This window comes from Bombus affinis, chromosome 2, assembly GCF_024516045.1.
Source record: "Bombus affinis isolate iyBomAffi1 chromosome 2, iyBomAffi1.2, whole genome shotgun sequence".
Taxonomy (NCBI): domain Eukaryota; kingdom Metazoa; phylum Arthropoda; class Insecta; order Hymenoptera; family Apidae; genus Bombus; species Bombus affinis.
Window position 1 is genome coordinate 2,209,860 of NC_066345.1, and position 26,993 is coordinate 2,236,852.

Sequence of the window (26,993 nt, forward strand, 5' to 3'; positions counted from 1 at the left end):
GAACATTCTATGTACTCGCTGATTTTTTAATTTCTTTCTCGAAAAATTGTTGACATTTTTCCACGCGCAAACTATTCTCTTTTACGTCATTTTTTTCAAGTTCTTCGATGGTCCAGGTCTTCTACTCTTTATATCATTTTGTCGTGACAAATTAGTCAAAGTCAGCCAGAAAACGAGGCAGATGAATAGAATATCGATTGCCAATTATATTTTTATATTTTCCTATGTATCATCGTAATGAAAAACTTCATACGTTACAGAAACTTCGCAAATTTATTTAAGAAAACACAACTGGTCCTGTAGCGACACATGAGTCAAAGGGACAACAAGATTCGAATCGGGGCTGACTCATATTGTTGCGCCTTGGAGTGTCAACATTATTTTGGTTTGCTAGGTTCAAAGATAAACAAACTCAGAACAAAATATTATCACTGTTATTTGTAATCGTCTACCGGAGTTGATACAAATAGACGAACGTGCTCTCTAGAACAATCAGAGTATAGCGGAGCTATATAGCGAATCATTACAGCAAGTCGTACAGTCGAATAGCGAGCATGGAGTTGAACAGTAACATTGACCGAGCAACTATAACGACCGGCATACGGTATCTCTTGCATTTAACTTGATTTACTTGCATTTAAAATGATTTTAATATACACTGACTATTACAATTTTATCACTCGTCTGTTTAATGAACTAACACGTATAATAAAACCAGCTGAGTCGTAAAACGATTCAAAGCGTAGAGGTGGTATATGTTGTCCGTGATAGTAGTAGTTGCCGGCTGTAGATGTCACTGCTGGGGTACTGCTAATTATTCTTCTATTTTGATGCGTGGAAGAAAAATAGAATATCACAGGCGCCGGGAATCGAACCCGAGTCCCGAACGTTTGAAACCTAACCCCACTTCGCTACCGTTGTCCGTTGCGAGTTAGCGTCGAGTGGCGGTATTTGTTGTCGAGTGCCGCCACAAAAACAACAGGATTAAGATGAATTTGTATAAAAAGAAGTATGCCAATCGTTGCTTCCTTTTTATCATTTTAGAACCTCAACGAATATTAACAACGCAATCTCCTGCATCAGAATGCTTGTAAACATACGTCGCGGAACTTCCAAGTTCACGGTGTGAACATTTTTACAATTTTACATTAGATAAGAATATCGTATCATTACGTTGCATACAAAAATATTCGTGTCACGAGCTTAGGATTTCCGTGACGTACCTTTCAAACGTCTCTGATAGGAAGCGCATCATTGGCGATATTTGTTCAACACGAAAGATCCTCAATTTTGCTATCCTCGTGAAACTCGCGTAGAGGACAAATAACAGTTGCAACACCTACTTGTAAAGTAAAAGAGAAGGACGTTTGCATGAAACGAGGTCACTCGCGGTAATATTTGCTTTTCGTTCACGTGCCAGCCCTTGACACTTACAAGCCCGAATTTCGTGGCGTATATCTTGCCGAAGTAGAGGTAGCGAGTATGCGCCAGTTAGGCCGAGTCGGTGTCATGACTTGGGAATCGTGCCATGTTTAAATTGGATTCTATTCTCGAAGGAGTAGCCGAGCTAACGGGTTCGCGGTTGGCAAACGGAAGTCTCCTGGCACTTGCTTCGTCTTCCTCCGGCCGCTTGGAATTTCCAATCCTGTCTGCTTCGAAGAGAGGAAGCTCTACCATGCTTAGAACGACCCTCGTATTAAATTCAGAACGCACAGGACGAGCGCATGCTGCGTTAAAACGTGGTTTCGTCAATTCGATGCTTGCAATATTTACCGGAAACGACACAGCTGATGCGTTCATGGGGAATCTCGGCGAATTGTTTCTCGGCTATGGTTTCGTTTCACGCCGGCTGTACAACCGGTGAAATTAATTTTGTAGATATCAAGATATTTTTGAAGATTAGCGCGTCAAGTTATATTTTTGTTCGTTTGCCAGTCTCTGGCTCGATCGTGGTGCTGGATGGAATCGCGAACGAGGTACAGAACGCAAGCCACGCGTAATAAAATTTATACGGAGAGTCTGGAGGGAAACGCGTGATCATGCTAAGGAGATATTATATATATGTAATAAGGTAAATCCTTAGGGTAAATCAGACGATCGATTCTGGAAAATCGAGTTTATTTTAGGAACAATTAAATTAAATTAAATAACAGTTAGTAACAAATTTACTACAAGTTTTACCTGGAAAATGGAGAATCGATTTTCTAAGTCTAATTACCGTTCTTCTCTCGTGATTTATTCTATTCAGCAAATGACGACCGGTAAAATCAAAGAAAAGTAAAAATGTCGATTGGCGTGCAGTTTGAATTCCATAGAATTGACATATATATGTCGGAGATGAGGGGACATCGGGGCCCTTTTTTTGCAAATTTTGGGAAAATCCTCAATAGACTTTTTATTATAGCTGTATTTAAATAATAAAACTTAGAAGTAATTGTTTATTATTTAATCCGATTATGTTTGCCCGAGATTTATGACAGTAGGCTTGGGCTCGAAGTGACACATCGGGTCGCTAAACGTAGCTTTAAAAACATAATTTTTGCCTAAAAGAGATATGGCGTAGTTGTATAGCTCTCTTTAACAAATATAGTTATGTACAGAAAGATACATAGTAAAGTACATGAGTTCAGTTCGACTCGGACTTTTGACAAGTAAGGAAGTGTATTTGCTATCCTGTTGACCGTGTATTCGTTATTGAACCTAAGATTATTGTCATTAGAATCTCAAGTATCTAATCGTCACGGTTAATTGTTAAATTCTGTAATTGTCATATAATCACCTTGTGAATTTATTATTATATTCATTTAGTGACTAAGTAGTCATTGTTATTATAATATAAGTCTTTAGTGAGAACTTATTATTGTGCAGTGAAATTGTTTATTGCTAGTGAACTTTATTCTGTAATAATCATATTTGTACCATTAACTATCATCTATAATGTATATAAAAAATACCTAATCCAAATGAAGGTTCGTTAAACGCTCCTAACCTCAATGCTAACTCGACATATATAATACAATAGCATGAATAACCATAAACTCAAAACTAAATAATAACTATAAACCAATAACTGTAAACTTTGACTATTGTCAGATTTTTCGTAATACTAAAACAAAAATGAACAAAATCGTTTATATAATTTCGTGTCGTGATATAATACAAATCTAAAGATATCAGGTCATCCCATAAGTTCGTGCCGACTTTTGTGTATACATTTCATGTGTCGATTTATAAACATACGGCGATAAGGGACCGATGCACTTGAAAAATGGGAAGAAGTTGTACAACGAGAGGGAGATTACATTTTTTCATGAAACTGAAAGGTATGTAAACATTCATAACATATATAATCTCTCGAAAAACGGAACGAACTTATGGGATGACCTAATACAACGAAGAAAAATTGAACAGTGCTCGTGGAAAACACCGTAAGCGCCGAAATTGAGAAATTTCGATGTTTCATTGGAAAATATTCGTTTTATGTATGAATGAGAATAGCGCAGTATATTAATAATTCGCCATTCAATATCGCTTGATACTCCGCAGCGTTCAATCTATCCTTTAGAAAAAGAATTTCTCTTGACATATCCAGGCATGATCAGTGGTTTCTTGGAAATATCGAAAAAATAATACGCAAAATGTTTCTGAGTCTATAAATTACTCACAGCAGTGTATGATCCATTTTGTTCTATCAAGATAAAGATCACAACGTTCGACAGATTAGGTTTCATGTTTGCATAAAGATGCATCGTTGTAAGAGATGTGTCTGTAAAAAAAGGACGCTTTTCGGACAACCTAATAGAAGTACGACTGATAGTTCGATAAACTTGCTCTCGACGTTTTATTTACAGCACGTAAAATATTTTGGAAGTAGAAACAATGCACAAGGACGTTAAATTCACAATAAAGTCTATTTCACGATTCTTTCATTAAGAGTTCTCTTTTTACGCTTATGAAACCAGCCCCGGTGGCTACGCAGATATTTCTGTTCTTTTTTTCTTTTCAGTAAACAACAATCTCGGTGAATAGCGAACGGGAATGTGTTACTTTATTACATTTCCGCGATTATTCTACCTTCCATTTTCTCGTGTAAATACATTGCAACGTAACAGTTCATAATTGGTTTTATATCACATATTTCACGTAAAATCTGCGGAATGTCTTAAACAACGTACATTTAGTTAATACGTTGAGGTTAATTAAGTTTGAAAGTTAAAGCTACAATGAAAATAGGAAAATCAACTACTTTGATCTATATTGTATCAGGAGTACTTTCAGCCTTGTTATTTCACGTCAGTCTTTCTTTAGAGTCCTTGGTAAAGGAGAAAATTTCTCCTCCTTGCAACTATTAAAATTCTTTTTGATAGTTGCATAAAAATGACACAATCTCTCGTGATTACTAAATCGAGTTAATGCTTAAGAATTGTTCGACTCGACTGTGAATTTACGGGAAATTGTAGTAAATAAAATTTCAGTAACTTGCAACTTAATCGTATAATCTGATTCAATCGAACCCAAAACTCTGATATTCGTTAGACCGCGGATTTTTATGCAAATTAATATTTTTATACACACGAATGGACCGATATAAAACTTACACAGAGATTCGTTTTACCTATAAAAATTATAATAAATAAAATCAGTAACTTAATACAAGTAAACTCTCTGGCATTAAACAGACTGCGAATTTTTGTACAAATTAATATTTACAGAGACAGGACTAGAGTGGCTCAGAAGCTGAACAGAGGTTCGTTTCATTATTAAAAATTATAACGATTGCATTCTTTCTGTATTTTATTTTATCGATATTATTTCGCAACCTTTAACGCGAATTATACGCTATTATGGTTACCACAAACGCGCGATCAAACACATCGCTGCACCTTGTTTACGCAGCTCGTGTGTGTAATGTAACGTGTTGAGAAATTAAATTACGAAAACTCGTTAGGAGAAACGAATTATCATTCACATCCTGGGAATTTTAGGATAGGCATTTGCCGCTTCGTACGTTCAACGTTAAAATATTGTGTTCGCTGCTGCACCCGTTACTCACAGAGACCGTTGGACAATACAGTAATCAGAGTAATCTGGCAGAAACGTGAGCTGAGTATTTAACGCTAATATGGACGTACACGCGTTAAATGAATAACTCGTGAGCGTTGTTGCTAAAGATTCTTATATTAAGCGTTTGTTCACGTAGTATCGAGTATTTGTAGAAGTCGCTTCATTTCTTTGAATCTTTCGTTTCGTTCCACCCTCCCTTTAATATATTTTGTCAAATTCGAGATACGAGATTTATCAATAGCATTTATATTCTGATAAATTTAATATCTCTTTCAATATTAATTTTAATATTGTAATCTCGTCTCGCAGAGAAATATTAAATACTCGTACGCTCCCTGACATTTCATTTTATCCTTACCCTACGAATTTTCTCGACTCTGATTTATGGGAATTTTATGGACATAGAAGCGTGCTTGAAGATGTTTGTAATTTATAAAGATTTTGGAATTAAAAATGTTTAAATGTAATCTATAGGCTGGTCGTATTATAGGTACGTCATAGTATAGTCATCAACATTCTATGAATAATACTTCCCAATAGTACAATATTTTTGTGTGTAAAACATTTATGGCAGATGTTTCGTCTGAATACATGAAAACTCACTATGATTCTCCAGGTCTGTAGCATAAAATACACCGCCGTACCTACCATATCATCGTTCCTGCGACGCTAGTATCTTCGTATCGATAGCTCCTAGCTATTTCTACCATCTGCGAAATTCAGTCTCGCATACTCACATAATACCAATCTTTTATAACTATCTCTTGGAACCAAATTTATGATATTATCTAACACATTATAGCAAATGACGTAGTACCGATATACAGTACCGATCAAAATTCGTTGTTTCTACGGTTAAATAATATTGTAATTGAAGAAATAAATAAGTATATACATATACGTACATATTACTCATGTGAAATGGCAACAAATAATTTTTTCATAACACATTTTATTATTACAAGGACAGTATCATTTCACTAATATTACTTTTTAATTTTCTGCTGCATTTGTATTACTTCGTACCGCATTGCGGTTATATACATCTATATATAAATGTGTGTATATATATGTATATATACAAATATTTAAATTTACAACGTTCTCATATGACATTATATGTTATATGCATATGGTTCTGAATATGTGTATATACCACAGTCATCAAAAGGAACTAGGGTGCAATTATCGTATGTTCTCGTATTTTTGAAAGTATTGTAATTTTAAAGAACTTCAAAAAATTTGCATACTCTATGTTAATTCGTTACCGTGCTCAATGCAATGACAATATGTTCCTAGGAAGACGAAACGAGCAGATGGAAGATTTGTTGAGGAAAATGTTAGGTTGGTATGATCACTAGTTCCTATATGCAAAGTTGGTATGACTACTAATGACGCTCTTTTGTTTTTCCCCGTGCACCACGTGTTAAATATCAGAAAGTATCCGGTGTGTTGAAATAGTTGTACATAATGGTGAAATACAGAGTATATAAAACTAAACCTGTGTGAATCAATTAAATATCGAATTCCAAAACCTATTTAATAGCAAAATTTGCATGTTAAACGAAAACGAAATGTGTTTACATCTGCATAAAAAGTGAAAGTTTTCTGGGAAATACTTAGCAGTAGGCAATTCCTGCACAACACATTCAATTACTTTGTACGTGGTATAAATGTCACCAGATATTATTTGGAGAGTGAATACAGATTTTACATAAATAATTGGATTTCAGAATTGATGATTTGTAGAAATAAATAAAGAATACAACAAATAATTCTGTGTACATATATTACGGAATTATTGTTGTCGACATTCTCAGATGTTAATTGTATAAGTTGTATTTAATGCTTAGATATATATATATATATATATGTAAGATCGTAAATCTTGGGATAATTCAGGGATCGATTCTGTAGTCTGAAAATCGAGTTTTTTTTTTTATTATAAAGTAATTAGATAAAATACAAAAATAAGCAATAATTAATATCCGTCTATAACAATAAATAACAATAATTATATAAACGGGAAATAACAAGTTTTTGGTACAATGTTTACGTGAAAATCGGGGATCGATTTTCAACGTCCTGAGCTACCGATCTTTCTTCTTCAGTCTTTAAAATCTTAAATAACTATTCTGTAACCTTGTCTGTCTCTAATGTAACTCTCTGTCCGTCCGTTTGGGAAAAGCGTGCTTCTCAAAATGGTTGTCCGTAAAACAAAAGAAGATCGCTCTGTCCGCGAAACAAAGCCTGTCGTGCTACCCGTAAAACAAAAAGAATCCCTATCCCACATGAACTCTAGGGAGTTTACATATATTATTAAAATTAGTAAATTGTTTGTGCAATAATCAAATAATTTACTCTTCACGTATAATATCTGTAGTTTTTATAAATAGGCTTCGATTAAGTTGTTTTGTCGTTCTTCCTATATTATAGGTAGCTCGTAATTACTATATTACTTATTCACTTGCTATTAGCGATTTACGAAATAACAATCTTCCATTAGTTACATCGCAACATATCCTGTAGCTATCAAATACTTATGTGTGAATAAAAGTATTATATTTTATTGTAACGTATATAAACGTCTTGTTAATGATATTACGAATCAGACAACTCAAAATTTACTAAACAAGTAAGCAGTAGATAATTTCTCGTCCGTTACAAATTATAATATTATTATTTTTGCAAATTATTAAATTTCAGGCAAACTATTAGATTGTCCGAAAAGTTTCTTTCGTTTTATGAAGAAATAATAGACGCACAACGTTTTTTGTTTTATATTATTTTGTCGAATTATGTACGATCCATTTTGTTACATTGAGATAAACACGCTTGCGATATTTCACAGACTTGGTTTCACGTTTATATGAAGGTGCACTAGAAAACACTTCTGCGAAAGAAAGACACTTTTCGGACAACCTAATATTTCTCTCTAGCCTATGTTATAGCTCTAGCTCTAGTCCAAGTTATAATAAAAATACTTCAGTCATTTGTAAGCATCGGCTTTAAATTTCATCTCATTAAAACATTTTTGGGATTTAACGGTGATTTTTCCCAGGGAAAAAAACCATAATCATCTTAGCCAGGCTCTGACATTATACAGGCTGCTGAAAAAAAGACTTTACGGGGCTTATGGTGGTTATCGAAGGAAGCAAAAAAATGTACAATCAACACAGGTGCTGCGATTAATCCATTCGACGTAAAATCCATTTTTATCATTTCAGAACATTGAATGTCGCTGTCGAGTTCCTTCGTCGAGTGTAAACAAAGAGATTGATTCAGAAGTACGTTGGCTCAAGGCTGTCAACACAAGCGATCTATGATACGTGGACGCGAGCTTTGCATTGCAATGGAAGGAAAACATATCGAACATTTGCTGTAACAAAGAAGGTTTTTACTTTGTTTGCCCCTATGAAGTAATCTCTGTTGATATTAGTAATGATTTTGTGTTGACAATGTTCAGCTAACGCACTTCTCAATCACTCTCTCTCTCTCTCTCTCTCTCTCTCTCTCTCTCTCTCTCTCTGTTTACGTTCGAAGAAGAAACTCGCTCGTGACATCGAATGTTTGTAAATGATAAAAATCGATTTCACGTCGAAAGGATTGATCGCAGGACCCACGTCGATTGGACATTTTTTGCTCCTCTTGGTGAGTACTATAATTCATGGACCCTTCTTTTGAACACCCTGTACATTCCAATACAACAACTAGACCTCACTGTCTAAAATTGCGATGGTTTTCTCACGTTGAGAAAAAAAAGATAATTTGTCAGATCACCGTGTATATCACCTCGAGGCTCGGTCAAATACAAACCGGACTCTGTTGCTAACTTTATACTTAGGTAAAATGTTTCAAGAAGAACAACCGACTTATTTTTTTACGTATATGTCCCGTTTCTCTCTGTACACTTTTGCCGTCGGATTGCTAAGTTTTTCATTGCAGTTTCACAGAAAGTGGAGAGCTGGGTCAGAAAGCAATCGCACGCGAATTGCTCTACTTCTTCGTTGCGCTTGAAACATTGCCCTGCTGCTGCCTCTTTCGGTGCTCGTGATTTTGCGGATCTCCAACTCTCCGAATAATGGAAACCACGCTCTCACGACCAATATTTAACTTTCGAGCAAATTTCGTCGATCCTCACGCGTCGATCGTGCTCGATCGGTTTACCAACAGCTTCGACGTTTGCTGGTGTTACACTTGTCTCGAGGCGTCGCAGATAAAATGTGTTTTGAACGTTTCTTGCTAATGTTTCGTCCCCAAACCATAGTCGCGATCTATGCAAAAACCCAGTGGCCTTTGCGTCCTCAAATAAAGTAAACTTAATAATCATGTGTTGTGCAACCGAAGACGTACAGTTTCCTCACTCATTGCGTTATCTACCGAAGAAACGATAAACAGAGCAGCGCGTGCAGTGGAACGTCTGTGAAACATTTTCTTTTTTTTTTATTTGCAAGAATTTTACGATCAATTCTCATTGAGAATTATAAGTAAATTATTCTGGCGTGGTACTATAACGTGTATAATAAGTGATTATCGTTATTGAGATATGTATAGTTTTATGTGCTAGACTAGGTTAGCTGCGTAGTAGTGATACTTGTATGTGAATATCAGTGTGTGGAAGTATGTGTGTACGCGGCGTCTCGAAAACAAAGGAATGTAAACTGTGCTTGGTATGGAAGAAGGTGAGACGCGTGCAAGTGCGTATCGATGAATATCTTTGAAATCGTTTATCAAATAAATATATAACTATTCTAATACGAATTCTAATTGTAAATTTAGTGTTCCTATACCGTTATTTCGGCTCTTAAGATGCAAAATTCTCAACAATCGTATGTTTGATTCTAGCTGAATCTAATGTTTAAATCTGAAGGGTAATGTCTTTTTAGCCTGCGGATCTGATCCGTCGTGTCAAGTAATTGAGTAACTAATGGGTTTTGGTGGTTGTTAACTCTCTTATGTTATATCTATTACTGAATTTGGATATTTCTTCTTTAACTGTAGATATCTTAAGGTCGTGATGTATTGTTTCGTTGGTAACATACCAAGGTGCATCTATTAAGAATCTTATAGTTTTTGATTGGAATTATTGAAGAATTTCTATATCGGAATTACTTGCTGTTCTCCATAGTTGGATCTCATAGGTCCAAACAGGTTTTAATATGGCTTTATTGTGAAACATTTGACTAAACTATTTGAACTCTCACGCAGTTCCATGTTTATAATTGACGCTGCGGAGATATGCCACACGCGGTCCGGTTGATATTTGACCGGCGTTCATACTACACAGAACGTTTAGGAATTTCATGAACACCGTGACGAGACACGACTATCCTGATTACATTGGTCAACTTTGAAACGGATCTGAAAATGTGTACACAAGTTGGAAGATATGGGGTTAAACAGAAAGCTGCTTCCGTTTTTCGTAGCGAGATGCACCTGGCCATCATGGTAAATTTATTTTTATTTATTATTACTAATTTAATTGGTAATACCGTAGGCCTGACTGTTCTAATAAATTTCCAATATGTTTACAACGCAACTTTTAAGAAGCGGTGAAACTAGAGGTAAACGAGTGGCTGATAAACGCAAAGAAATCGGATGAGAACTGGGACGCAAAGTTTCACGTTAGAGCGCAAATTGTTAAATTTGTAGCAAATGAATTATTTGTTCACAGGTATGTGCAGGCCGTGTCGTAATGGACGCGTCACGATCCAGCGAGCACCAATTAAAAAAAAGAGCAGACTTAGTCTCGCGACCGTCGAAGAGTTGGTTATCATGTGAATTAATGAAATAGAAAATTGCCTCTGGACGACGCGCACACAGCTACAAAATCGGTGCAGGTGCGCCAGCCTGTCTTCCGTTTAATTTCGAACATCGACGTGAAAAATTGGCGCGCGACCTTCTGCCTTGATTACGTGCCACCCGGATTCAACCTCTGGCCTCGTCGCGAGGCAAAAATTCCTCGTAAGTACACAGATTCGCGTTCGATATACGGGTCAGCCGGTCGTCGACATTCCGGCACATTAATTTCACAAGTGTTTCTATTCACACCCTTGCATAGGTTCATTGGCCCGTAAGGGCTCTTTTCAAAGGGCGCTGCCAGCCTCGTACGAGCAAGGAAATCTCTTTGAAACTGGCACTGGGCCCCGCTTAATATTAATAGCAGCATTTGCGGCTCCGTATGAACGACATTTAACTAACGAGACGCCTCGATTCGGTCACCGTGCTTCTTTGCCTTCTTTTTCTCTTCTCGCTCCTCTTTTTCTCCCCTTCTTTCCTTTTCTTTTTGTTTTATTTATTTAAGGTCGTACGTATCTCTGAACGTTATTTAGCGACTACCACGGTACACAAACGAACGATCCGAACTTTATGAGAATACTGACAGAACGATCTACGATCGAAACATCGAGCGATATTTTGTAAATGCGGGGACGTTCCTTTGTGAGAAAAATTGGAACAGGAAATTAGGACCGAAGGAAATTTGTACAGTTTTATTAAACAATTGGTAACTCCAGTTTAGAATCAATGTTATGAGAATGTGAAAGAATAAATAATCTTAAATCTTGTATTAAATATCGAATGATGTTAAAGAAGCAAATAATTTCCAGCGCGTTATACAAGAAATTTGACATGTAGAGTGCGTTAAACATTTATAAACTTTGGTTTACCTGCATTATCTTTATTAAATGATTCGATCAGGTCACATTCATGTCATATATTCTGTCATATCGTTTATTCACCGCGGCTACCGTAAATAATATTTCCGTATTATTCCTCAAAATGTTATATCGATTGATTATATCGATTATTTAATAGATTGAAGCATTTTCAACAGGATAATACAGAAATGGAAACAACTATCGAACGTTCTCTAATTAAAAAATAACTGGAACGAGCCATCGGTTGGAAAGCAACGTTTATTAATCAAAAACTTGACATGAACTTTAAGCGTGTTGTAAAATAGTCTTGCTCTGTTCAGTTTTTCCCACTTTTTGAACAAACATTTACACACAGCTCGATAGTATTGCTGTTATATTGCTGTCGTACTCGATCTTCATAACTCGATGTTCTAATTAAAATAAATATCAAGTTGCACAGAATTCATGTTTCTGAACAATAAGTTCTCAATGAATGTAACACGCGTCACTACGATTCTTTTGAAACGAGCTATAACGAAAGCGGCGTGGTTTGCTTAATAATGGCAAGGCGGTGTTCTATACAAAATTTATTACTGTTGTTTTGCGTTAATAAAGCTTGGCAATAGGCAACCAGCACGCACAGCTTACGTCGAAAATTGTAATTATCAAGTGAAAAATACGAGGCTTAGTCCACCGCAACGAATCTTTCGAAGCGAAAATACGGGAAATCCAGACTACAATAACGAACTTGTTAGCAGCTGAACGATCAACTTTAATAAAGAACGGAATCAAATTTTCCCTGTGCTCAATTTTAAATTGAATTTCATTCTTTCTTCTCTTTTCTCGCTTATGCACTGCCATTCGTAAGCTTTTGGATACCAAATGCTATAGCAGTAAAATGTTACATGAAACGATATTTTCATAATATTTTCCAAGTTCGATGTTTAGAAATCATTTGTCTACTGTTTATTGTCTATCTCTTGCCGTATCTCTTGATCGTAAAGTCGAATAAGTTTAAATTCAAATGAAAGGAAGAAATCTATGCATCTGCGTCACTCAGATTCTATCTTTGTTTTTAATTTGATGTTTTATAAAATCTGTGCATATCGATGTTTAGAATGCGAACAGAAATGTGCATTTCCCAATACACGACATCGAACAGACACATTGAATCAGTTGTCTGTAACCTAACTGAGATATCTGTGCAGCATCTTTGATTATTGCTGTTTTATTTATAATAATTAATATTAATTATCGTGTTTGTTAATGTCAACTAATTGCCTAAAATAAGATCAGAGGCCAAAATTAGATTTTAGAGTTTCCCTACTTTATGCATATATATTTGCAATAATTTGCTAGTGTAAAGATATTAGTTGCAAAATGAAACGATCGTACTCAGGATGAAACTTACATAAAATTTTTATTAATAATAATATTAGTAAAAGTATGCCTTAACAATTTCGATATATGTTGACTATCTCAAAAATAACGTTACAATTACTATAATTAATATCACTGACTGATTGTTTTTTGTAATCGTCATCAAAGTAAAGAAAGAAACAATCGAGGCATAATTAAGCAGCTACAAGAAAAGAATAGTAATAGTAATATACAGGGTGGTTGGTAACTGGTGGTACAAGCGGAAAGGGGGTGATTCTACGCGAAAAAAGAAGCCGAAAATATAGAATAAAAATTTTTCGTTTGAGGCTTTGTTTTCGAGAAAATCGACTTGGAATTTTCGCTGGAATAATAGCTTGGCCACCACGCTCTTCTGACTTTACTCCGCTTGACCTTTATTTATGGAGCCATATTAAATCAATTATCTATTCTGAAGAAATCGCAAGTTGCGAGTAATTGAAAGAAAAGATTATTGTAGCCTTTCATACTTTAAAATGATCGAATACGTTAGAAAGTATTCATAGAAATTTAATTAGAAGAACAGAAGTATGTGTTCGGCAGAATGGGCAATATTTTCAGCAATTTTTGTAATAATAAACTTTATGATTACTTTATGTTATTTCATTATGTATTCTTAATTTTCCGTTACGGCAAAAACAAACTTAATCTGCGATAATATCCATCGAGACAGCGATCTACAGTGAGATCCGTTATAACGAGACGCGATAAAGTGCACGCGTACCGAGCGAAAATTCAAAGTCGATTTTCTCGAAAACAAAGCCTCAAACGAAAAATTTTTATCCTATATTTTCGACTTCTTTTTTCGCGTAGAATCGCCACCTTTCCGCTTGTACCACCAATTACCAACCACCCTGTATAACATAACATATGCGAACCTCGTAGGCTGAAAAGAACACACCCTGCAAATCTAGTAAACGAGCAAACATCTGCAAATAACCCAGATTGACTGATCTTAATGATAAGAACACTGTTTCAATGAAGACACTTGTCTTTGTCACATTGAAAAAATTGTGCTTAATGTGATGAATGTGTGCTGACAAATTGCAAAGTGTATACAGTATAGGAGATGTAAAAAGAAAATTTTTGTTTAAATAATTTCTTGATTTATTTAATAGCAGGTTGCTCTTTTTATTTTTAACTTTTTCCTTTTTTTTTCGTTTCATTCTTTCGTTTTACTCTTTTGTTATTCGGTTTCTCGAATTTCGTATCTATAATCAATTTTCATCGTATTGTGTCGACGTTAAAAATCGCGCAAGAAACGCAACCGAATATTATTCTGATCTGTAAATTGTTCCAACTTATTCCAAATTATACAATTTCCAATTTTTGCCAACGTATCTTCGAACTGAATCAAACCCTGCTGCTACTAAATTAAATAAGCCTCGAACAGAACAAACTGCACGCGTACTAAACGTTATCTACTGGCACATTTACGTAGCCACTGATTTCCGAATGATTGCAGACTTTCGTCGTCAGCCATTCCTCGCGCGACCATCCGATTCAAACGTCGATCAACGATTCGAATATCGTGAATTTGAACGCGAAAGCACATTTCCCTTCAACGCGTAAACAATGTGAAAGATCGCCGCAGAAGGCGAAAAAATCTCGATGAAGAACCACGATGAGAGAAGAGAAGGGAAGGAACAATCGGCCTGAAAGAATACTCGTTCGTCCCTATTCACGGGATCATCGGCGAACAGCGTCAAATTAAATTGATCCTCGACAGCAGGTCCACCTTCGTGCCCGGCATCGATCTACGTTTCCATTGGCGTTCATCTGTTTTATTCGTCGAATCAGCTTGCGTGGTAAGCACGGACAATGCTCATAAATTTTTTCCTGCCGCGGCAGACATGGCTTCCGTTTCATTTGCATTGTCTCAGAGCGCGTAGCTGAGGAGCGTAACCAGGATGCACACGATCGATCGGCGGCACCATTGTTTCGCTTTAGTGTCGGTATCAATCGCACGGAGCGTTCATTACGACGGCATTAACAGGCTTTTCAAAGGGAGAAAACGATTTCCAGAAATTGGAAAAATGACGAATAAAAAGCCTTCTTCGTTGAAATGCTGGATGAAACCTTTGAAATCGGCGAATACGAAAGATCCGCGGTATTTCAGATCAGCGTAGTAGGACCCATGCTCTTTTCGATATGCACAACGGATCCTTCAGACGCCTTCATTCATCTGCATCATTCACCAGATTACCTTCGTTGATGACCTCTTATTATCCAGTCTGCCACTGACCAGGAGTCGACCGAGAAGTTACAAGAAACGTGTTTGCTGCGGGGCCATGAAATTCGGCTTACGCCAAGTAGAGTCGTTTGATATCTTTTTAAAAAATATTTATTTTATATCATTTCTTTCAATTGCGTGTTTAAGGTGATGCCCATCTTTGAAGATTATTAGTGTCACGTTAACGCTTTGAGTGCTGTGGGCGCATATAGGTGTCCGGCGAAAACTATCGGTGTGGACTAAGGACGTATATATGCGTTTTCTGTAAGTGCCCGGCATGGACTAAGGACGCATGTATGGGTTTTTCAATTTTTCCGAACACCTACGCAGAAGTAATACTATTACGTTTGTGTGAAATAAATATAAATGCATTCCTTACGGCAGTAAACAAATGCCAATAGTGCCTCGTTATTGTCGAAGTGGTCACCACTTGTAAGAAAACTCTACATCTGGTTTTTTTAGTTTTCTCAAGCACTGAATTTTTCACACACAACTAAATTATTAACTTGTGTTATATTTACTAAATTTAGTTTTCTAGTTTATTGTTTTCTAGTTTATTACCCAAATTCTAGTTAACTGTAAATTTCAATGTTTATAATAAATAATTAAAAATAACTAAAAAATAACGCTCTTGAATCATTTAATCTCGTGCAAAAGAATTACTATAACTTATTACGATTTGCGCTTTGAATAGTCAATCAACAGAGTTCAGTCTAACGAAAAAGTATTCCGTCCACAGCGATCGTCAGCGCTAGACGCGCGCCGTCCGTACGGACCGCATAGGCCGCGGGTATTGAGCACTCAAAGGGTTAAGAATGACCAGGGACAGAACGAATCTGTAGCAAGTTGCATAAACCAATGTCTCTCAGAAGATCTAGAGTCTCTTCCATGGAGCCTTTCTTTTGTGGTATGTTCAGGTAATTAGTTAGATGATGTTGTACATTTTGATATTACATCTAGGACAGTTGATTAGCATATGTACAATAGAGTTTCAGACACGAAATTAGCATATGTAAAACAGAGTTTCAGAGGGAAATAATACTCTGTAAGAAGGAGGTAGTCTATCTGTGAATAAGTTTGGACAAAGGACTCGCATGGGAAACAGGATGTACATAGAACGAGGCAGTACGCTAGATAAATTCTGGAAATTCTGCTGGCTCATTAGAGGAACATCGCGATCGAAGCGTAAACCTAGTACGAAGTTGTGTTTGAGGCACTATGGACTTCCGGAATCGTATTGCAACGGTAGAAGCAGTTGAACGCCAGCTAACCAGGACCAGAGGAACACAAAGCGGTGGAATAAGAAAAATACAAAAAGAAAAAGAAGTAAAAGTGTAAGAAGAGATGACACAGAAAAGGCCATTGAGCTTAGGTCAGTAGAGCAAGAAGCACGACGCAGCTGTCACGTAAAATTAATGATAAAAAAAGGAGTAGCTGAGCAATAGCTTAATTATTAAAGGCTGTGCCTTTATAATTTTGTAGGTTTTTATTCACGAAAATGATTAAGTATAATATCACAATGATTGAATGCTTGCAGTTTTTATATGTTGCGTTTGTAGGTGTTGAGGAGCAAGGAGAGGATCCTGATTGCCCTACGTAATGGGGAAAATGTAATGTTGTACCATGTGCGAAGGTCAGGTCAAAGCCTAATGGTTCACTGTCAGGTAGTATGGAATGACGTGAATTTGGGTATGGTCGTTGTCACACCGCTAAAGTCGTCAATGGACAATGCTTGAAAGACATCCAAAACTGTCTCAGACTGTTTTCAGGAATTCGAGGAGAATTAAAATGCAACATCCTTCGAGCAACTATCATCCTGCTGCTCCGGTCTGCCGAAAACTGTGGGACGAGGTACCGTACGAATAATAAACAACGTGCAAGCTCACTCGAGAGCGCCATAACGACGAATCTACATAAAACAAGCGTAAAAGGGCTCTTGTATCGCGGTTGGACACGAAACACACGGTATAATAAAGAAACGAATCAGGAGATTGCAGTGAGAACGATAGAAAGAGGAGAAGAAGAGAAAGGAAGAGACACGAGAAGGAAGAAACGAAGAGGGAAAGAATTCTGTTGCAGTTCATAGCGAGTTAGGTGGCAAAGGTTTTAAGGCGAAGGCGAGATGAAGAGACAGGGCGAGCAGTCGGCAGATGAAAATTTCGTTTCTTTCACCTACACACGCCGACGTCGAAGAAACGACCTCCGATTGTAAAAACGATGAAGCAAGACATTAGCTTTATGAACTGGAAGAAAAAACAAGGAAGAGAGAGAGAGAAAGGAAGGAGAGTGGAAAGAAAGAGAGAGAAGACCGTGACCACGGATCTGGACGTTCTCCAAAGCTACAGAAACTGTCGGTCGTGTTGCCGGTTGTTAGAGCCATACAAAACCAAGATTTTAAAGTCGACAACAAAGTGCCGCAAACTGGGACGCAACGATTTCAGTCTCCGGGTTCGGTCGTTCGTTATTAACGTTTTCAGGACTTTTCGCTGCATTCGGTCCTTTATTCCGTTCTCTTTGCCCTTTCTTCCCTCGCCGACTTTATCCTCCTCCTTATCGCTGTCTCTTTGTCTCCCGCGTCGGATGTGTATTTTACTGCACGTAAAAACGGAACTTGTAACGCGTTCAGCGTGCCTGATGCATGCAACACGCGTAACTTCTTTTTATGTTTCATATTCGCCACTTTTATTTCTTTCCTTTCTTTTCTTCTTCGGGAGTTGGGAGGGAGAGAGGGAGGGGAGTGTCTTAGACAGTTTCGTTCCTACTCGGTGAAAATTCTTCAATGCCGCTGCTTCCAGCGAGAGGTCAATGTTCTGTCGTTTATCAACCAGCAGATTTGTACAAAATTGGGATACGCAGCTGTCAGACGCGTTTAAAACACGCTGCGCGCATTCCATTGGTAGAATTCGCTATTAATATCTCGTTTTATCAGCGTATCTCATTGCTACGAACGTTTAAATGTTAATCAAGTTGATCCGACGTGTTTTCGGTTACTCAGTGTCCACTGTTGAAACGCGAAATTCATTAAATTTTAAGGAGATACTCGGACTACGTAATGGGAATACTTCGGAGATACTTGGAGGGTAATTTAACACTAGAACTACCACATCAGTCAAATTGACTGGTTTTACAATTTTATTTTAAAATTCCTACTTCGTGTTATATTCTTTCCCGCAATGGTGTAATGACTTTCACAACGATAACCAAAAGAATATAATGAATTTTATTTTGTTTTTTTTTTTTATGTATTCAAACTGAAAATAATTTCGTATCAAGGCTATTTATACCAATACCAGTCAAAATGATGGGTCTATAATTTTATAAATGTGTCAACCCTCGTTTAGGGATTATGATCCCAGATGGATTAATAATACCAAAAATATACTAAGTAACATGGAATTGCTTCTATAAGAAAGTAATAAATCAATAAATATAAAAATATTCTATTATTACGTATTTCTTAACGACCAGTCATTTTGACTGCCTTTGGTAGAAATAGTTTCATGTTAATTATCGGTAGTTCTAGTGTTAAGTAATAAGTTTCATTAATAGGAGTAAAAGCAGTTTACCTTTTAACATGCGTCATAGTGGAATGGTATTTTAATTTCAAGAAATCTGTAAAACACTACGTTTTGTTAATTACTAACAGAACGTTGAAGAGCGTTGAACTATATCTTTAGATGATCTATAGTGATGTAGGAATAGGTAGGCATATGTATGATTTCATTATGCTTTTGAAACAGACCATCTGAATAACTTTTTCGTTTCTGTACAAAAAAATTTCATATTGCGTATATGCCGAATTAAGCATGCAAACGTTTTAAATAAATTGATTTGCGAAAGACTTAATGTGCCAGAGAATAAGATGCATTTGAAGCTTCTTTTTCTTATTAGAAGAATGAAATACGCACTAGAAATTGCGAATGAAGCGTGAGCTATTTCTAGAGAAGATGCTCGTCATGAAAGAATTGCCTGTAAGTGATTTGCTAGATTTAAAACTGATCGTTCAAACTTTGCTGATGAAAACCTGCACGATCTGAAAACTGCCGACTGAAGACAATAAATAAAAAGCTATCGTGTTCAAAATATATCTATTTTCCAAGATACAGAGTCGTGAATTACTTGCAAATCGACATGATATATTTTAAATATAAATTCAGTTTATATGAGTGTGATGAGTGTGATACAACGAATATAAGTTGGTCAGTATCATTAACATAGTATCATAGTATCATTGAAGAGATACAGAGACATTCCAGAACCAAAGACAAAATGATTTTCAAAGGGCAACGACAGCTGCGTAAATTTACATTGCAAATAATTCAGAGCATTTTGATGTAATTTAAATAAAAATTTCGTTGCAAATATCCGTAGAACAATTTCTCGGAAGAAAAGTAAATTTCGTGAATTCGGTGAATTAGCGTATCGTAATACTTAATGGCCTCAATTTCGCGGAGTATCGCAATTGTGGCTCATGCTCAAATTGCACTCTAAATTACACACTATAATCGCCTCTAGGCGGAACGAGCATGAAACTAATCCCGAAACTTGTTTCAAGCTAGATCAAACGTGTTTACCCAGTGTAAAGGAAGAGTCGAACATATTTGTCGATGTCTGGGCTTGCAAAGTTCCAAAAGTTAGGGTCGAACGTAGAATTATATGAAATAATATAGTCCGTTTGTGTATGCTTGTTTATTATACTATAATTTATTTATGTTACTCCAAGTTCAAAGTATATAAACGTTAAAAATATTGCAAAAAGCATGAAGCACTTTTAAAAAATTCTTCAAATTATTTTTCCATAAAGAAGAAATGGTTTAATTATGTAGAAAGATTTGCACTTTAGATTTTTGAATGGCGATAAAACAATTATTCCTATTCGCTGTAATATAAATCCAAATGATGCCAGTTTGATCACAATGTGTTTGATAAGAATGTTAATAAAACATCAATAAAAGGGAATTAAATCTCCCAGTAGTAGTTTCAGGTTAGAAAGTTAAAGGTCGACAGTTGGTCTTCAACTCTTTGGTTATTTGCACTGCAGGTTTAACAGTTCCACAGAAATATGGTCAGTAAGCGTAGCAAGCACGTTAAAAAGTTATTAATATAAAGAATCGAAATTTTGAAATAATATTGCTCGCTGGCTATATATAATGAAAGAAATATCTTTGTACGGATAAATGAACGCGTAACGAATTGTAAAATGAAATTTATTACAATACATGAAATATGCATATTTCGTTTGATTTTAGAGATAGATTAAAAAGTCTTCGTGTAAAATGCTGTCTGCGAAAGCCTGTCTGTATTTTTTAAAAACTTTGGCAACGTGATCGTCGACACACTCGTTTCGAATTAATATCGCCGATGCACATTATAAACGTTTCGTTCGAATAGCGTGTCTACCTGTTCAGAATAAGGTGGGCCGCACGGTCCATTTGTGTGATAACCCAGATCCGAAAACAAAAACCTTTTGTTTGGCGGTTGAATATCGCGATGACGCACTTTGATAATCAGCAAGACTTTCGACAACTCGCATTCCGATAAGGTGCAAGGAAAATGAAACCGGCGCAACGAATGAAAACGGGCCACTCTTCTCGTCATTTTTCCAAACATATGTACATATGTATAGTTTTTGCCACTCTAATCGGCAATTTTAGTTCTATGCTGAAAAGCTACAAGAGAAAGTACGAGAACCAAACGAAACCGCGTGTTAAAATCCTTTTCTTTTCTAATGTACACGCGATTATGATTATTATTGTTACCTAATATTATTATTATATTATTATTTGCAATTATTATTATTACCTATTATTATGATTATTATTATTACGATTCTTTTGATTTTAAGAGGAAAATATTTAAAACGGTTATGCATATGACAGTTTGAGCATTCTTTGTATAATTTTTCGATACAAGCTGCTTTAAACATATTACATTAGAAATTAGCAGGTGATCAATTAGAAACGCGATGAATTATGTTATGAATTTTGTTATGAAACACACATATCTGTGGTTTATATATCGCTGCTATTTTTCATTTGTAAATATCCGTACAGTGACTGTAAAGTACAAATACAGGTGCATTTTATATGTGACATATAGCGTTGATGTTTTTTATTTGTAAATATATGTGCAATGATTGTGACGTACAGATACAATTGTATTTCATCTGTGATATATATCGTTGTTGTTTTTTATTTGTACAATGTGCAATGTATTGTAATGTATAAATATACTGCAGTTTAAGTATGTGAATTCAATAGTTCCTCTTCTACATGTTGAGAAACGCTAAGTTGGTATGATCGCTAGTTCCTATAAACTAAGTTGGTACGACTTTTAACGACGCTCTTTTGTCTTAGAAGTCGACCACGTGTTAATTGCCCAAGCGTATCTGGTGTGTTCTGACGTTTTGTGCGAGGTGGTGAAATATAAAAAGTAATATTCAATCTGTGTGAATCTATTGAATATCAACCCCAAACCTATATTTAATAACACTACACTAGATTGCTATATTATACCGATAAATACTAACAATTGTAAGTTTTAAAAGTTCTGTATATTTTGTATTTCACATTTTATAAAAATGTTTTTTTTTTATTTGGACGAATTTTACAATCAATTCTCATTGAGAATTATAAGTAAATTTTTCTGACGTGGTACAATGTCGTGATATAAAAATGTGAAGTAGCTTTGCATCGTTTAGGACATTTCACGTTGAAAAGACGATCTCTAAACGCAAGACATATAATTCTTTTTAAAATTTTTATAAATAATTCTGAATTACATTCTATTGTAATTTTCATATTGGTAAAAACAATGCAAGATTTATTACCTATTGTTAGCAGCATTCGATAAATGGCAGAAGCACAGATGAATTACGACTTGTTCAACCCATATTTAATATATTCAGCGTACAACTGAATAATCGATCTCGTCTAGAGACACAGCATTTTTCCGTGATGGAATCTCATCATCATTTGCCTGATGGATGGCTTAAAGTCGTAGAAAGCAGCGGCAAATATTTAACTCGAACCACTTGTATTTTGTTTTAAACAAACTTTGAGTTTCACTGAAATATTTCGATTATTCGTTAGAACACCTAATAAACTGATAAATTAAATTGTTAATCGCTGTTTGCGTGGCGCAAATATTCTCACGAAATAATCTAAAGCTCCGCCTAACGCTCTCTGTATATTTTTCCCTTTTTCATTAGTCACATTGCCAAAAATCGCATTTATAATTTTCAAATGTTTTTCAGGATCGTGCATGTTTATATTTAAACTGATGAAATCGTATGCACTTTTCAGCGGTTACGTTGAATCTTGGAAAATATTATACGGGACAATCGGAGTTGAGTCGTTTCGTGTTATCGCCAAGAACAGAGGCCGCATGAGAAGTAGAAAGATCAGAGTTAAATCAGACTGTGTAAAGTCCCTCGGTTTGATCACTCGACACGAGAACATCGCCCCATTAAATTGGAATCGCGAACAGATACCTACATATATCCGACATGTGACACAAAATTTTGATGATAAGAAAGACGAGGCGGTGCGGAGGAAACGACGTAGAAGGCGAAACGACGAATAGCGGGAAATCGAAAGGGGGACAACTCGGCCATAAATCCCACGCTGTAGAGGCAAATCACTGGCGTGGCAATAAAACGCACGTGTATAGTTCCCTCTATACTAATCCCAGTAACAGAAGTAAGTCTTACGATTTATGTAGTTTACATTGCATTGTTATACATTGTAATGGAAATTTACAACGTAATTTTATGTCACGCTATATATCGCAGAATGTAGTTTATAGACTGGACTTTTATGGAAATTCATATTTTTGGCGATATAGTTAAGAAACTTAAGCCTTTCTAAAGGTAGAAAATTGTTCTATTTACCAGGTATTACAGAAAACACTATATCTTGGATATTTTATATATTTTTTCATATTACGTGCATGTTTTGCAATTTTGTGAAGAATTCATGAAAATTCGCAGTCTTGTAATTTAAGTCTATAGGAAATATTCTTCGAGCCTCGGATAAAATTGTTTTTGGTGTTTCATACGAAGAGATACATAATGCGTATCCTTGTTTATTTTCTGATAGTATTTAAAAAGGTTTTTTAACGGAAAGATGTACTTACAGGAATGATGGTGCATTGTAAAAAGTTTTTAATCCTTAGTTTATACCCGCTGATTTAATCTTCTTATTTAAAAAGTTACTAGAAAGTTATAAAATAAAAGCATTTTTATTTTCTTCCTAACAAATTCCCTTTTATCTCTCCACTTATTAAAATAATCCCTCCTTTCATTAAAGTACACTAAAGATTAAATATTAGAGAAATAAGTCCATTATATCCACTTTCGTAAATTCAAAAATATCTTCTTCGCATTTTGTGAACACCGAAGACATCAATTCAGGCAAAATAGCGTCGTAGTATAGGGCTAACAAAATTTCAAAATACTTTGTACGTATAACACGTACAAAATGAATATAATGTGTCCTGTGATCAGTGTTCACAGATTATAGTGAGCCACTGTGTATTTACGTAACATTCTTTTTTTTATTTATATCCATAAAATATACCAAAAAGTTCGGCTGGAAAAGCGTGAAACACCTACAGCGGTATATTTCAATGATTATCATGGTGCACAATGGAACACGCTGTGACAATCATTATATGCACATTTTGGACTGCGAAATTTCAAAACCACGAGGCGTAGATTCAAAAATGAAACCGGTGCTTAGAGTCTACAGAGTTGGAAGATAGTGGGATATTGAAGCAACGAGGTAAGCCATTACCAATTCTCTAGAGCATTCAGGTATTCAACATGTTCTCGCTGTGGGATTGCCTGATCAGGCTGTGAGAAGAGTTTTATACGAAAATCCTAATTTCCATCCGCCGTGGAGAAACTCAGCAAACGTGACGTGCTTCCAAGATTCTGCAAGATGTATCGATAGTAAGCAGTAAATCAGATAGTTTTTAGAACAACGTGTCGAGGCAGTAAATCGACGAAGAAATGAAATCTTGAACATTGTTCTTATTAATCGTGTAAAAATATTCGAACAGTGCTGTGTGTTGTTTTCTTCAGTGCCAAATTCAAGAGGTCATTGCGCTGGATTTTATGTGGCTCGAACGAATACACATAATTCTTTACGTCATTTTCTCAATCGTAATTGAGTTAATCGAAAAAATAGAAAAGTCAGGATATAAAATTTGTTGAAGTAATTTCTTCAAGAAAAGCTCTACATCTTTTTCTTTTGTATATCCGTGATCTGGAGACTGCTGTTACGAAGAGAATACAATTCAGTGAAAAAAATTCAAAATAAGGAGAGGTTCATATTATTGTGTTCTTGAATATAAATTTTATTTTGGGCTACAAGGTCTGGAAACAAAACAGCTGTAAGTAGATTTCTATTGTTGTTTTTTGTAGCCCTCAGCTAGAGCTACACACCAAGGTTAACTTTTTGGTAACGTTCTTTGCTATAAACATATGAACGATGAAAATATATTCCTATTGTATTGTAACGTTGAAAGAGATTTCTATTGCTGTTTCTTGTAGCCCTCAGCTAGAGCTACACACCGAGGTTAACTTTTTGGTAACGTTCTTTGCTATAAACATATGAACGATGAAAATATATTCCTATTGTGTTGCAACGCTGAAAGAGTGAAAGAGATTTCTATTGCTGTTTCTTGTAGCCCTCAGCTAGAGCTACATACCAAGGTTAACTTTTTGGTAATGTTTTTTGCTATAAACATATGAACGATGAAAATATATTCCTATTGTATTGTAACGCTGAAAGAGATTTCTATTGCTGTTTTTTGTAGCCCTCAGCTAGAGCTACACACCAAGGTTAACTTTTTGATAACGTCCTTTGCTATAAACATATGAACGATGAAAATATATTCCTATTGTATTGTAACGCTGAAAGAGATTTCTATTGCTGTTTCTTGTAGCCCTCAGCTAAAGCTACACACCAAGGTTAACCTTTTGATAATGTCCTTTGCTATAAACATATGAATATGCTCCCTATCCTTCTTCTATTGTAACACTGAAAGAGTGAGGATCTGGGTCAGCATACATTATACTTGTACCTATACTTATACCCATACTTATTTCAATATATTTTTCTATTACAAATTCATCCACTTGTTCCTCTGTCAGTCAACTTGAACAAAAATGTTCATACGCAACGAAATTTGTAACATACGTATTCGCGATGAATATCATTATACGTTATAAATACAGGGTGTTTCATCTTGATCCCACCGAACAGTGTCAACATTATTCTACGAATAATTAAAAATAAGGGAAAGATATTACATAAACATGGAGTCGTAAATGTTTTATTACAAGGTTATAACAAAAATACCAAGATTATAAATTATCGTTAATACCAGCTACATATGTACGTAGTATTACAACACACATTAACATGACCAGTTCCAATGATTGCTAATGGTAAACACAAACAAGAAACCAGTCATCTATAATCTTGATATCTTTGTCATAACTCCATAAGAAAGCATTTACGACCCTATGTTTAGTAACATTTTATTCTATTCTCACTTAATCATAAAATATGTTGACACTGTTTGACAGGATAAAAATGAAACACCCTGTATAACATATAATGAAACATCGTTTATACATACTCATTATTTTCTGTATTTTTGTACTATGCTTTTTCTATGCTTCTGAATGTTTATACAACGATGCTGATGCCAATCCGCGTCGACCAGTCTGTTTTTTCGCTCTTAGTTTGATCTAATCCCACGAAGCTTGGGCTTGTCATAAACGTTAAGACAGGTCTACGTAGGTACGTGAAGACTTCTTGACCTTTCATGACCCCTTCTGTGACCCTCTTCCGTAACCTCTTCTGTGACAGACGTCATCCCCATGCACTTCATAGTGGTCAGGGGTTGTAACCTAACATAACCTAACATAACCTAAACGTAAAAGTTTCAAAGCAAAGGGTTCGCTAGTCATACCGTTACTTTGCCAACATCAACTTGCAATACTCTTACAAAAAAATAAAAAAAAAAAAATGTAAGAGGCAACCTTGAATGCAACATTACTCAGGATATTCGATTATATATAGAATTCGAGCAATCATTGGAACCACGATACCAGCTGCCCATTCTCAATTCTACAATAAACCCAATATTCCTAACTTGTCATATATCTCGTGCAATATCTCAAATACGTCAATCTTGACCTTCGCCCACGAACGAGCATTTCAGGTTTGTGATATCTCTGTAACTAAAGAAACTGCAGCATAGGAAGCACTGCCAAATGTATGGTAATTCATGGCTTTCGAGGCTCCAATTACGAAGATAATGTGTCCTTTGCCAGCACTTTCGAAAGACAGTGGATTTTACCCATCTGTGTCATAAACCTATCAGATTATTTTCGTATAGTGTGTATTTTAGTTTGCTTGAATGTCTGAATGCATCGTATAAAAACGCTACTCGATTTGTTATTTTTTCTTGAATCTTGTTATTTAAAACGTAGATGTGAATAATGTATATATATATTAATATTATTACAATATTTATTATAATATATAATATACATTATAACATTATATTACAATATTAATATAGTAATAATTTATTAATTTTATTATATTAATATTATAATTTAA

The 26,993-nt window shown here is 35.5% G+C and overlaps 1 protein-coding gene and 1 long non-coding RNA gene across 33 annotated transcripts in view; one reads left to right on the forward strand and one right to left on the reverse strand.

The window, feature by feature from the left end:
- Window positions 1-26,993, reverse strand: part of LOC126929011 (acetylcholine receptor subunit alpha-like) — a 406,609-nt gene that overhangs the window by 48,217 nt on the left and 331,399 nt on the right. The window lies entirely within an intron of this gene.
- The window catches only part of LOC126913833 (uncharacterized), a 380,764-nt gene that overhangs the window by 39,987 nt on the left and 313,784 nt on the right, over window positions 1-26,993 (forward strand). For 6 of the 21 annotated variants that reach the window (XR_007709431.1, XR_007709426.1, XR_007709435.1 and 3 more), the window contains 7 exons: window positions 10,739-11,028; window positions 14,584-14,926; window positions 15,002-16,268; window positions 16,339-16,829; window positions 16,911-21,884; window positions 22,656-23,051; window positions 23,858-25,490. This is a non-coding gene — a long non-coding RNA (uncharacterized LOC126913833). Of the gene's footprint in view, window positions 1-8,587; window positions 9,762-10,738; window positions 11,029-14,583; window positions 14,927-15,001; window positions 16,269-16,338; window positions 16,830-16,910; window positions 21,885-22,606; window positions 23,052-23,857; window positions 25,491-26,993 lie in introns of those variants that run through there. The other 15 variants (XR_007709444.1, XR_007709442.1, XR_007709427.1 and 12 more) reach the window with 15 other exon arrangements.